Source organism: Pelobates fuscus, chromosome 6 (genome assembly GCF_036172605.1).
Source record: "Pelobates fuscus isolate aPelFus1 chromosome 6, aPelFus1.pri, whole genome shotgun sequence".
Lineage (NCBI taxonomy): Eukaryota > Metazoa > Chordata > Amphibia > Anura > Pelobatidae > Pelobates > Pelobates fuscus.
Window position 1 is genome coordinate 109,430,883 of NC_086322.1, and position 13,021 is coordinate 109,443,903.

The following is a 13,021-nucleotide window of genomic DNA, read 5'->3' on the forward strand; positions in this document are numbered from 1 at the left end:
TCATATATGACTCGTTTAATTATATTTGCAATGTCGCAAATATAATTATAAAAATTGTAATTAGGTAATCACTGTAGCATGAATATTATGAATAGTAATAATAATACAAAAACATGAATTTACTATGCTAAAAGTATTACCTGCTGCATTAACCCCTTAAGGACACATGACATGTGTGACATGTCATGATTCCCTTTTATTCCAGAAGTTTGGTCCTTAAGGGGTTAAAGGGCTCGCTGCTATACATCCTGCACTCTCCAAGAGTATACCCTATCAAATGGTTTCATTATAATTACAGCCACACTGGCTAAGGCCATTTGACAGTGCAGACATGATAGCAGTATATTTATTAATAGTGGGATGAAGGGCTATAATTTAGTTATATTAAAGTTATTTAATTTTGTTGAATGTAATTATTTTATCACAAAAAGCTGCTTCTCCGCATTATGTTATATAAAGGCTCTGAATGCCCTAAATATCTAGATACAAATCTAGAAGCAACATTCTCTTAAATAGTGTTAACAATATTTAGGGAATATACTATCTCCCATTTGCATCTATTTTTCTAGCTTCTATCCCAGAAATGAAGAAAGTGCAAATCATTCAGTTATAAGCTTTTAGCCCAGATAAAATAACCACTAAGTAATAGGCTATTTGAATTGTTGCTGTGTGTGAGCTCTTAATGGAATAGTTATCAAATTACCAGTATGAAATAAATGTTCAAGACTCTAATGTCCAAGCATCCATTCATGCTGATATTTCGCCCTTATCATGCAGTCAAAGGAACATTGCAGACTATATAGTCAACTGACTCATTCAAAGGAAGAGAAAAAAATATAACAGGATTTAGTAGCATAAATATTTCGTTGGTTGTAGTGATACATTTGGAGGGGAGGTTATTTATTAGAGAAATAAATCCGCAAAATATATGACTTTCCTACTTTATTGCATGTCCAATTTTCTGTTTCTTATTTATAGCCCTCCGATGTATCATGGAACCAGTTTTAGCCATCCCAAGGGGATTTATTATGTATTCAGAATAATAATATAAAAATAACTCTTCTTCTGGGTATATAGGCAGAAAGAAGTTATCAATAATTAATCTAATATTGTTATTTTGTCATTAACTTGAGAGTAAATGGATTGACTTACACTTGATTGTATTAGAATGTCGTAATTATTTGTTCTCATTTTTCTGCTATGCTCACCATTATAAACATCTTGCAATTTAGAGCACATATTAGGGCATAGTAAAAGGTCAACACGTAATGTTCTAATAATTATATCATTTACTTAAATACATGTTCCAACATTTTTTAACATTTTTATAAAATCTTCTAAAATATATACACATTGTTTTTATTTTATTATTTTGTCAAGCAGATATAAATTTATTTAGCTTTCTTTGCATAAGACTTTTGTTCTCTGTTACTTAAAATTGATAGTTTCAGAATATGTTTCTGCACCTGTTACTGGACATGTCATAACTGTCACTTGCTTGTGGAATATAAAGATGACAGGTGATATACTATTTGCTATTAGTCTCAAACTGAAGTTGTATGATAATGTTGTATTGTTGTGAATGTTATGACAAGTGTTTCTTACTGAGAACCCATCTCTGAAAGAGGTGACTCTTAGAAGGCTGTCAATGAACCTACATTTATTATAACTATGGATGGAATAATAAAATGAGAAAACAAAAGTACCAATGCTACCAATTAAGGATATGTGAAAAATTTGGAAAATGGCATTATTACATTGTGGGATTTTCCTTGAGACATGTTGTTTCAGCTAAAATATTTTCTTGAGGCCAGAATAGTTTCAGTTCTGGGAACAGCATAAAGGTTCCATAAAGTGGATTTAGATTATAAAATGTGTAAATCTAAATCCAAGAGACATGTACAAATACATGGCAGCACACACATAGTCAGGTATAAACAGATGCACAATGTCTAACTACATAGTGTTGTAGATACAAGCGGGGCCGCCATTAAAATTCTTGGGGTCCCTTACAAGCTCATGGCTGGACCCATTGCACAAAGCCTACCAGACAGAGACACTTAGTAAACACTTCCAGAGAGGCATCCATAGACATAAATACATATGCACAGAAATACATCCAAGAACATATCACGGGATTCCCACACACATATATATACTCGGACACAAACATTGGTATGCACAGTTACAGATGCTCACTGATAAATATAAAAGCAAGGATACATACACCAATACCTTAGTACACATATATACATTGCTGAACACACACATACACATATATTACTACACACAAAAACAATGCTAAACACACATTCAACTACATACACCCTACTGCATACACAAATCTTCACATGTAAAGTACTACATATACAATATTAACACAATATGAAGAATATTTCATTTAGCCACCCACCTTTTCAGTTACTTTTTTTACAGTTGGAGGGTTGGAGGTAACCACCCTCCTATTTTCCTACCTTTTTACCACAGGAGAGTGACTTCCCTGAGGTCTATTGGGAGTACCTACACAAATCCAGACACAAACAGATACACACAGCTTGACACACTCACAGTGCTTCTGAGATTTTTTTTCAAAATAGTAAAGACGTTTCAGTTAACAATGAGCCTGCACAATGTGAAGTTACTTTCCTGCAACGCCACACTATCTTGGAGGTGACGTCACTTCCGTGTTCGGCTTTGTGACATTCCCCACATGTCCCGACATCATGGTGCATTGTTCTGATTTCATTCGTGACATCCTGCTTCTCCTGTGCTCAGTTAAATAATAAAGTTATACAATCCTTATTTAGGAAATCTGCACACATTGATGACATTACATTGCCCTGTATCCAATCAATACCCAGTATAGGGTATATATACTTCCTAGCTAAAAGAAAGAAACATAATATCCACAATCAAAACAAGAACTATTTTGACTGTTAATATACAATGGATATATGTGAAACACTATGTAAATATGCACTGTCCAAAACGAAGATAGTAAAGAGAGTCTAAATAGTAATTACTAAAGCTGTTAAGCTTTTCTTTGACTAGGAGTTTGGACTCAAGGTTATCCCCTCACTCACAGGCTTTATTCATAATGGCCAAAAGTAGAAGTGATCCTCAAAAGACTCTATTGGTAGTTAGTAATCCAGAATGTAATTCTGTTTGATGGAATTAATTGCTCAGGTGAATGCTCACTCCAATATGAGAGTTTGTGAAGCATTATTTTGAGACTAATTGATACAAGCCTAAAATGTTAATATAAACGTTTTACATAAATTGCCATAATTGTTATTAATGTCTAGATAAAATAAAACGAGGTACGAATAGTAACATCTCATAAGGTAGTAGGTTATATACACTTCCTAGCTATCCTTGTTTTCTTGCCCTGTTTTGTTTTTTGTTGTTTAAGAGTGTTTATTGACCTCAGCTTATTTGACTATTTTGATTTTTGGTTTTCTTCACCTTGGCTTGCCTTTCAATACTGTTTACTTCTGTTAACCTTGTCCTCAGCCTGCTTGTGTTCAGCTTGTGTCTGCATGCAGACATTTTGATATATGTATTCTGTGCTAGCCCGGCCACTCTAAGGTCCAGTAAGGTTTGTGAGCTAGAACTAGCTCAATCCTGACACACAGAGACGAGCATGTCAAAATATGAATTATGTGTGTTTTAGCCACGTTTTCCTAAATTGTTATCAATAGAGGGTGAATACACTGGCGTCTAGTGGGTGGGTCTATACACAGTAAGACATACACAGGCACACACAGCCAGACACACAAAAATGCACACAGCTTGCCTCACATAGCTACACACACCAAGACACATGCACAGTTAATTCAGGCGAACATGCACAAGACAGTAAACCTCATAGATGTTTATTTTCAAATTTATTTTAATTTGTTCCACAATGTTCCGTACTTAAACTAACACAAAAACAATTGCATGTTACAGACAAAAATGACAGAAAACACATACACATACGCACTGTCAGACACACAATACACACAGTCAGATCCCCACTGACAGTTTGCACACACAAGTGCATATAGCAAGACACACTGTCACCACACATACCAACAGGTATTAGAATAAACAAGTACATTATATAACTTGCATTTTACTTATTTGTATAGTAATACTGATTACTCAAATCTGAATTATCTTTTAGCTATACTCGATTAAAAAAAAGATTTCAAAGTTCAATTTTTTGAGTGTAGTAAATTTGCCCATATAATTTGCATAAAAATGATATAACATTTTTGAGAAAACAAATCATCCCTTTTTACAGGGTATATTGCTTTGTATATCAATTATTAAAACAGCTGTAACAATAAGATACCATACTCCAAAATATAATTTTTCTCAGCTTCTTATTATGTAATATAAATTAAATAGATATGGTAATAAGAACTTGAGGTGATACAAAATGAGTCCATTACTAAAACACAGACAATTTCCACAAACAAATAGCTACCCAGGATATAAAATTACACAGTTGGTTCAAATTAAAGTCACCAAACAGTGTCTCCTTGGATTTTTATTTATTAGTATATTGTTTGAAGGGGTTAAGTTTTAAAAAGAAAAATATGGCAAATGGCCCACAGGAAATGCTATGGCTGTGTTGTATTTATCTTTGACTGTGGGAATCTTAATAGGTGATTTTAATCCTTTGCATTTTCCTGCCTAAACTAATATGCCATCTTTTGCTTATACTTTGTTCTCCAGAGCCAGCGAGAATCATGGATTTTTACCTACTGATTGTAATTTACCAGCGAGGTTGGTGCAACTTGCAGGACCTCCAAAACACCCATTTAGATCAGTAACTGATTAATCCACAAACAATGATTTTTTTCCCTTTACAAATACATTGCGGAGATGAAAATCAGAAATGTACAGCTGTGTTCATACAGATGACATTGAACTTACAAAATAAATTCCTAACAACGTATTTTGTAAAAATCATGAAAACTCTCTAATTTAAGGGAAGGGACACGTGGTTGTTTTTTGTAATAATGTCTCAACAAAATAATGAAATTCTAAATTTAAGAATATTTGTTTTCATTGAAATAATCATTTATTTTCATTTCTGAAACAAACTAATATTAAATGTGCTATAGTGTCTAAGGTAAAACAGTTAAACACTTTGTGTTGCTGTATGTTTGCTTTGGGGTCCTATTACTGCAACAACTTGGCAACCAGCTTGCACAATGCTGTGAGAAATAGGTAAGCTGTTGTAACTACCAATAGCCAGTAGATATATGTATTCAAAAATACTGACCTCAGCTTCCAGTCCCATGTTTTGTTGCCTAGATCTTCTACGGATCATGTTTTGTTTACAATTTGCCTATAAGAATCTTGAAGTTTAAGCAATAAAACTTGCTTTCTAAGTTTTTGCCATAGCAACTGCAACTGGAATGTATGAAAAGCACATTCTGCCTGATTGTGCTAGCCGCTGGATAGTCGCAAGTCCTAATGTATCGGAGAGTCTTGATGTGCATTGCAATGAGAGGAGCAGATATTTAAACTACCTTTCTCTTGTACTCCCTTACCGTGACTATTAACGGGCTGTTCACCATCCCTGGACAAATGGTACCCATCTCTTACCCACTTAAAATGAAGAACCAATAAGAAAAGAAGAGATGGGAATATGGATTAGACATGGGTTTTGAGAGGTATATGGATAATGTATGGATAATGAGGGTATCAATAAAAATAAAGGAGATTATTTTTCTGTGCATTTGCAAATAGTTATTATCTGATCATTGTAATTAGTTAATAGCAGTTTTGTTAATACATTGGTTGATGATCTACCTACGCTAAGAGCAGTATGAATATGAGCAGAAATTTGCATTAGCAATCTGTGCATGGGCTGCCCTTAATTGGGCCAACCAGAGTGATTATCATACACGCCAAGCTGACCTGCTCCCTGTTCCGTCTGGGGGATGCCAGTGATGCAAGTTTTATCACTAGCCCTTCAGGCTCACCCACCCATTTCTTACTTTACATTTCTCCCAGTTATGCATATATATTTATTTATAGAAGAAGTCAGATGTTGCTAGTCTTTAGAAATATTCAAAAGTTACAAGACTGTTCTTTCACTTATTGTGGTTTGCGGGCCTTTATCATACCTTTCTTCTTGGGGCTGGGATGGAGCCTTAATGTTTTCCAACAGGCCTTGTTTTGGGGCCAAGATGTGAAGGCAGCAAAGAGTGACTTTCATCATAATTACGTTTTCTGGTGTGAACCCACCAAAACCATCCAACATCTAAATTGCAGTTCCTGAACCCTAAAAAGTTTCTCAATGACACCTCTGATCCTAATGTGTGTGATCAAATCTTCTGACTGGAGAGATTTTTTCAAGTAGTTTGTATGGATGAAACTGATATATAGAAAAAGAACGTCTGCAGTAGTATTAGGCAAACAAGTGTCCGGGCCGCCGATGCTGCAGATCTCCATTTTTGGTGCAAATCATTCACATGGTTTTCAGAGTGACTTTAGATTCTTATGGCTCAAATTGCTAGAGCCCACTGTATTCAAAAAGCATTATTGGATAAGAGTTATGCTAAAATTGTATTTTTTTATCTTCTATACAATTAAAATATATCTCCATGTGATTACCAAAACTTCCACAGAGATGCACTGAACTTGTTATTTCAGTTCATATTTAGTAGATGGACTAAACCATAAACATGCTAAAAAAAAATGAAACAAAAATGTATTGACTGGCCTTTTAGGAGACATAGTTTGTGAGACCACAACAGAGCTACAACTCATGAAATAAACAGAGCTCAATAACGGGGGAAACGAAAGAACATTCAGTGGGATATTCAAGGGCATTGGCAAGCAATCAATAACCGATCATAAAGTAGTCAATAGTAGATTCAAGGTCAATAAAATGATTGTATTATCAAAGTATCTTCAAAAGCAAACTCAGAAAGTATCTAAAAAATTTAAAAGTTGAAAAGAGGAACAGATTTATAAATGGGGTTCTTGTGGCAGAATTGGATCACGTATGAACTTGTGTACTAGCAGACCAAAACAAAAACAAATTTCACACAGAAGCCAAAGCATGAAGGACTCTAAAACTCAGGGATGTGATTACATTCTAGTGGGAATCTTGCTTTATCTTGTCTGGCCCCACTCTTTCTAATGATCTATGTAAGTTTAAAAATAATAATATATATAATATATCATATATAAATACTCACACACGTATGCAAGTATGTCTCAGGCAATTCTTTCTTTAAAGTACACTGCTGAAATATAGTCTTTAGTTTTGCTATAAGTCTGTCCACTGTGTGTTTGCTGAACAGAAACAAAGGTAACTTTGTCCATGTTTTATGATTTTTAACTCAGTTGGGAAGCTACACTAGTCAGTTTCAACCGCTGAGATGCATTTGATGAAAATCTTAAAAGCAATTCACTGGTCTAAACTATCGACTTTTATCCATTTTTATCAGTAACTATTTAGTCTTTGAAGATTTCACCTGGGAGGCTGTAAATTACAATTGCGAGCCTATATTAAGATAAAATTTTAAGTTTTGAAGGACACAGTGTTCTGATGTTATTCCAAAGGGGAAAAAAAAGTTCTAGGGAGAGCAAATGTATTATCAAAATCCTGTTTGTCAATTACACTAAAAATTTACAAATAAAACACAGATAAATGCAGTCTGTTTAGCCTTCCTAGAAAAGTACACAGAGCACATTTTAAAAGTGACAGAAATCACACTGCTAAGCATCAAACAAATGAACTGCAGTCCAGCAGAGAATATACCAGAGTATGCTACAAATTTGTAAGTTTATGCAAATGTAATGGGATTTATTACTTAAATGATCCATAGCTCAGCATGGGGCCCCAATTACAGGGTGGTTTAGGCAAGGCAGCTCTTTCTTATAATTTAGCCTGTCTCTGTGTAAATTATGATGGTGATGCTGGAATTGATATTTATGTTTATGTCTAGGTGAATATATATTGTGGTAAAAAGTGAAAAAGGTGTAACAAACGTATCAGACAAGGCACCTATCATAGTCATTATAACTGGGATACACTAAATCACAGGGGTCACTGCCTTCTACAAGACTAGAACCATAAACATGTGGATTACTCTCCCATACTTCCATGAGTAAGAAAGGAATTGTATTCAATGAGAATCAGTTTTACCTGTCTAATAGATTGGTGATTAGGATCCATGGCTGCATACTTTATGGATTTTTGTACCTGACAGGAAGAGATTTATAATTTACCCAGAACAAATGGTACAGTGACCACAAAAAAAAAAACTATTCAGTTTGACTTTGGACCAATTATGAGGACACAAAATGTAAATGTACACTTCAAGTACCATAACCATTACAGCTTATTGTAGTGGCTATGGTACAAGGAGTCTGTAGGTGTTGGAGGCTGTAGGTGCAGGAGGTATAAGGAGGCTGTTGAATATGGTTCAGCAAGATATGAAGGTTTCCCTGGCATCCAAAGTCCAAACCCCCTGCTTGAGAAGTCAAAGTTATGAAGTTCACGTTCTCATTATCTGTCCAAAATATTTGTAAAGTGTATTCATGTAGTCGTGCTTGGTCACCTGGAGACAGGGCCGGATTAACATAGGGGCTGATGGAGCTGCAGCTCCAGGCCCAGGCCCATGGAATAGGCCCATTGGGAAAAAAAAAATTTTTACTTTTTTTTTTTTTTTTTTTACACACACACTACTCTTAGGTTTGCCACCTGACTGGTATTTTACTGGCACAGCTGGTATTTGAGACTGCCTGGCCGTGCCGGTATTGCAGTAATACTGGCAATACAAATGCAGGTATTTTTCTCAGAATAAGTGATTACTCTGCAATACCAGCACCGGCCAGTAGGGGTCACTGTGTGTGGAGAGAGGCAGGGATAGGAAGTTACAGCATATCCCCATAGACATATAATACCTAGACGCCGCATTGACCTCGGGGGGCCATGAAATGCGGGCGCCATTTTGGGCCGGTCACCCGGTTTGGTATTATATGTCTATATATTAGGACTTCTTTCCCTAATTTTTTTTTATTTACTTTGCCTTAGTGACAAATCTCACTTTAGTAAATAGTGATGTGATTGATTGTTCTCCTATTCTCTTTATGCTATCTCCATGCGGACTTCAAAGTGCAAAAGACAGAGCTCACAATAATAAAGAGTTGTAAATATCGACATTTTATTTTGCACAGTTCCAAAATCCATATTAGTTAAAAATAGGTGAAAAGTAAATACATTACAAATCAGGCAAAGATCTAGTCCCAGTTTAAAACATGTATATTAAGATGATAGATTGTGGGGTTAGTTCACTAAACTTATAATTTTAGCAAACCTAAATCCAAATGCAACGCATAGTTTAAATCTGGAAATTCAAATAATTTCAATGTATTGAGTAAACTTAGTCGATAACATAAATAACCACAGAGGTCTTAAAGCAGCAAATGTCAGTTCATTTTATTTAATATCCCAGGATTAAACATCATGCTACTGGATCTATACACCCTCCAGGTGGATTTTAAGACTAACCATGTTTACTTTGAGGACCTTGCTCTGCAGATCATAGACATATATGTTCCCTTTAACAGCAATAGAACTTTTTGTCTTACAGAAAGGCCTCACGTTTGTACCTACCCCTTCGTTCAATAAATTTATTTGGACTAAAGATTTGAATTTGTTTGCCCGTAAATTAGCCTTATTTAAATATCACACCACTAGGAAAGAGCATAAGGCACAGAATTTAGGGCTAACGGTGAAAGACTTAGAATGCCTAGACACTCTGGTCGATTTGTTGCAATGCAACGAGGAAGGTGGACAGCCTGACGTACCCCAGACTGGTTTGAAACCCAGGAGCACTTTTACTCCCCATTTTAAGGATTATAAAAGCATAGAGGTTTTTCTGGAAATGGTATGCAGGGACATTGAATGTATTAACCCTAACGATTTGGACTTTAAAACAAACGGTAATTTAACATATGCCGAAATGAATGCCCTTAAATCTCTTCGTGATAATCCGCATATTATCATTAAACCCTCGGATAAGGGCGGTAACATTGTAATAATGGACCGCCCTTATTATATAACTATGGTTAACCGACTATTGAGCGATACTAAAACTTATCACACTTTACAGACGGACCCCACGGGGGAATATATCCTTGAGGCGAAGGGCCTTTTGTCCCTGGCATTTGACAATAAACTTATCACTAAAGATGAGCTTGATTTTATGTTTACTAGGCACCCTACGATATCAACTTTTTATAGTTTGCCAAAAATCCATAAATCCATGACAAACCCTACGGGACGACCAATAGTCTCTGGTACAGGAAACTTAACTCAAAATATGAGTATCTATCTTGATAAAGTAATGAGTCCCTTTGTTTTAGCACTTCCTTCGTACGTAAGGGACACCAAACAGATGCTTCAAACTGTGGAGAGTCTCGTAGTACCCAAAGATGCAGTACTATGCAGTCTGGACGTGGAGGCTCTCTACAGCTCCATCCCACATAACTTGGGTATTAAGAACTTGAGACTTATTTTACAACAACAGTCCAAATTTGCTCAAGAATATATCGATTTTGTATGTGCTATTTTGAATTTTGTACTTACCAAAAACATATTTTTGTTCAATGGGACCATCTACCATCAAATCGTTGGCACAGCTATGGGCACATCTTGTGCTCCATCTTATGCCAATTTATACCTGGGCACCTGGGAGCACAGACTGTCAATAGATGTTCGTCTGACCCAATATATGACTCTGGTATATTGTTGGAAACGCTACATTGACGACGTGCTGGTAGTGTGGCTGGGGTCTACAGAAGACTTTAACAAGTTCGTACAACTGCTTAACGATAATGACTTAAATCTACATTTCACTAGTGAAATTGGGGGTAAACATTTAAATTTTTTGGACATTACATTGTCCCTGCAGGATGAATACATATCCACTACCCTGTTCCGTAAAAAGACTGCCACAAACAGTTTTTTGAACTGGCAGAGTCATCATCCCTACCCTTCAAAGGCTGGCATACCGACTGGACAGTACCTGCGTTTACGCAGGAACTGTTCTACGGTGGATGATTTTAAAATCAAAGCAGCCAACTTAAGAAAATCATTCAAAGATAAAGGGTACCCTAACAGGGTATTAAAAAGGGCTTACTCAAGGGCCTTAAAGTCCGAAAGAAGTGACCTTCTTAAAGACAACAATCCAATTATTAGTCACCAAATCCGTTGCATCGGAACTTTCGATGCAGGTTGGCATACCATGCTGTCGATCCTTGGCAGATATTGGCCAATCCTGACGGCAGATGAACAACTAAAATCAGTGATCTCCCCCTTTCCGTCAGTTACAGCTCGGAGGGGGAAAAACCTTAGGGATTTATTGGTACCTAGCCATTTTGGACCAATTGGCAATTTAGCCAAACCATATCTCCCTAAAGGCACGTATGGTTGCGGACACTGTAGTGCCTGCCAATTTATACCCAAAGACACTAAGATGTTTTCAGATAGTTCCAATCACGAAGTCCATCATGTACAATCTTTCTTCAACTGTCGTACGGAGGGGGTCATCTACCTTCTGACGTGTTCATGTGGAATTAAGTACGTGGGGAAGACCTTCCGCCCCTTTAAATTCCGCATTAGGGAACATGTGAACTCTGTCAGAAGGAGACTGGAAACCCCTATCTCCAGACATTTGAAGATATATCATGCTAATTCATCCAGCAGATTACGTTTTATGGGCATAGAACTTATACCCCAGCCCCAACGTAAAGGTGACTGGGACCGCAAATTGAGACAAAGGGAGTCCTATTGGATTTACAAATTAAAAACACTCTCCCCTAAAGGACTCAATGAGGGGTTCTCATTTACTCCATTTTTATAGTTTAAAGGGTACTATAACATCCACGATTAATAGGCCAGTCACCCTCTTAGAACTATTTTTAAATTCTTAAATTGCTGACTGCGCAATGGTGTATATATGTAAATAATAAAGTTTTTTTGTTTTTTGTCATCTGTTCTTTGGAACAACATTGTGTGTAATCACTAGCTCTTTATCTGACTTAATAGTACTATCCCTTTAATTGAGGGACTGTCATTTAACGCAGTTTAACTAATGGCCCCTCTCTCTGTCTTTCTTTGTAGCTCTTTGCAGCATATGGGTTTGATGTATTAACCCATGTTATGCATTAGCATAACCTTCTAAGATAGTGGAGTTATAAAGTTGGTCTTGCAGCATTCATTTCACCTTTAGCTTGGGTTAGATGTCGTAATATGATCTTCCATCGTGGGCACTCATAAGTGGTTTGTTTATTTATCTATTAGCCCTCGTTAAGCACCATAATCGGTGTATGTGCGATGTGCTAGTTTAGTGAATAATCCCCTTTTACCAGATTTGAGTGATTGACATGAAGCCCCGCCTCTTTGACGGAGCTTCACACTCCCACTTAGCTGGACAGCCCAGCATTGAAGGATTCATGGCGATTGGATTGCTAGTTACTGCATCCCCTCCCCCTTGTCCGCCCACATTTGACGGACATGCTGTTGAACCTATGACCGCTGCCGAGTGTGTGCAGCAATGAGGATAGGCGGATCCGCTGTGGGATCACCTTATGATTGACCCCCACTTCCACCAATGCATAGGCACTACTCGGCTATGATGCGGCATAGGAGGTGGGACAGAATGACACCTTCAATTTGCCTCGATCAGCTGCAAGCCATCTGGTCATGATACGTCGGATATTTAAGAAGCCTGGGAGCACACAGTGTTTGACTAGCTCCTGACGACGGCGTGCATACACGCTGAAACGCGCGTCGAGCGTTTCCTTTACTTTATTTTTCTTATGTTTGTCTCACACCTTTAGGTAGCACTTTATAGTTTTTTATTAGGTGACTTTTCGGTTTGCCAACGGTAGCAGGCATTTAGTGTGTTTGCCCTAGTTAAGGTGGTTGTATCCACATATTATACTAGGCAGCTATTGGAGAGATATTTTTGGGGGTTCTCTTGTTTGTTACTCCTCT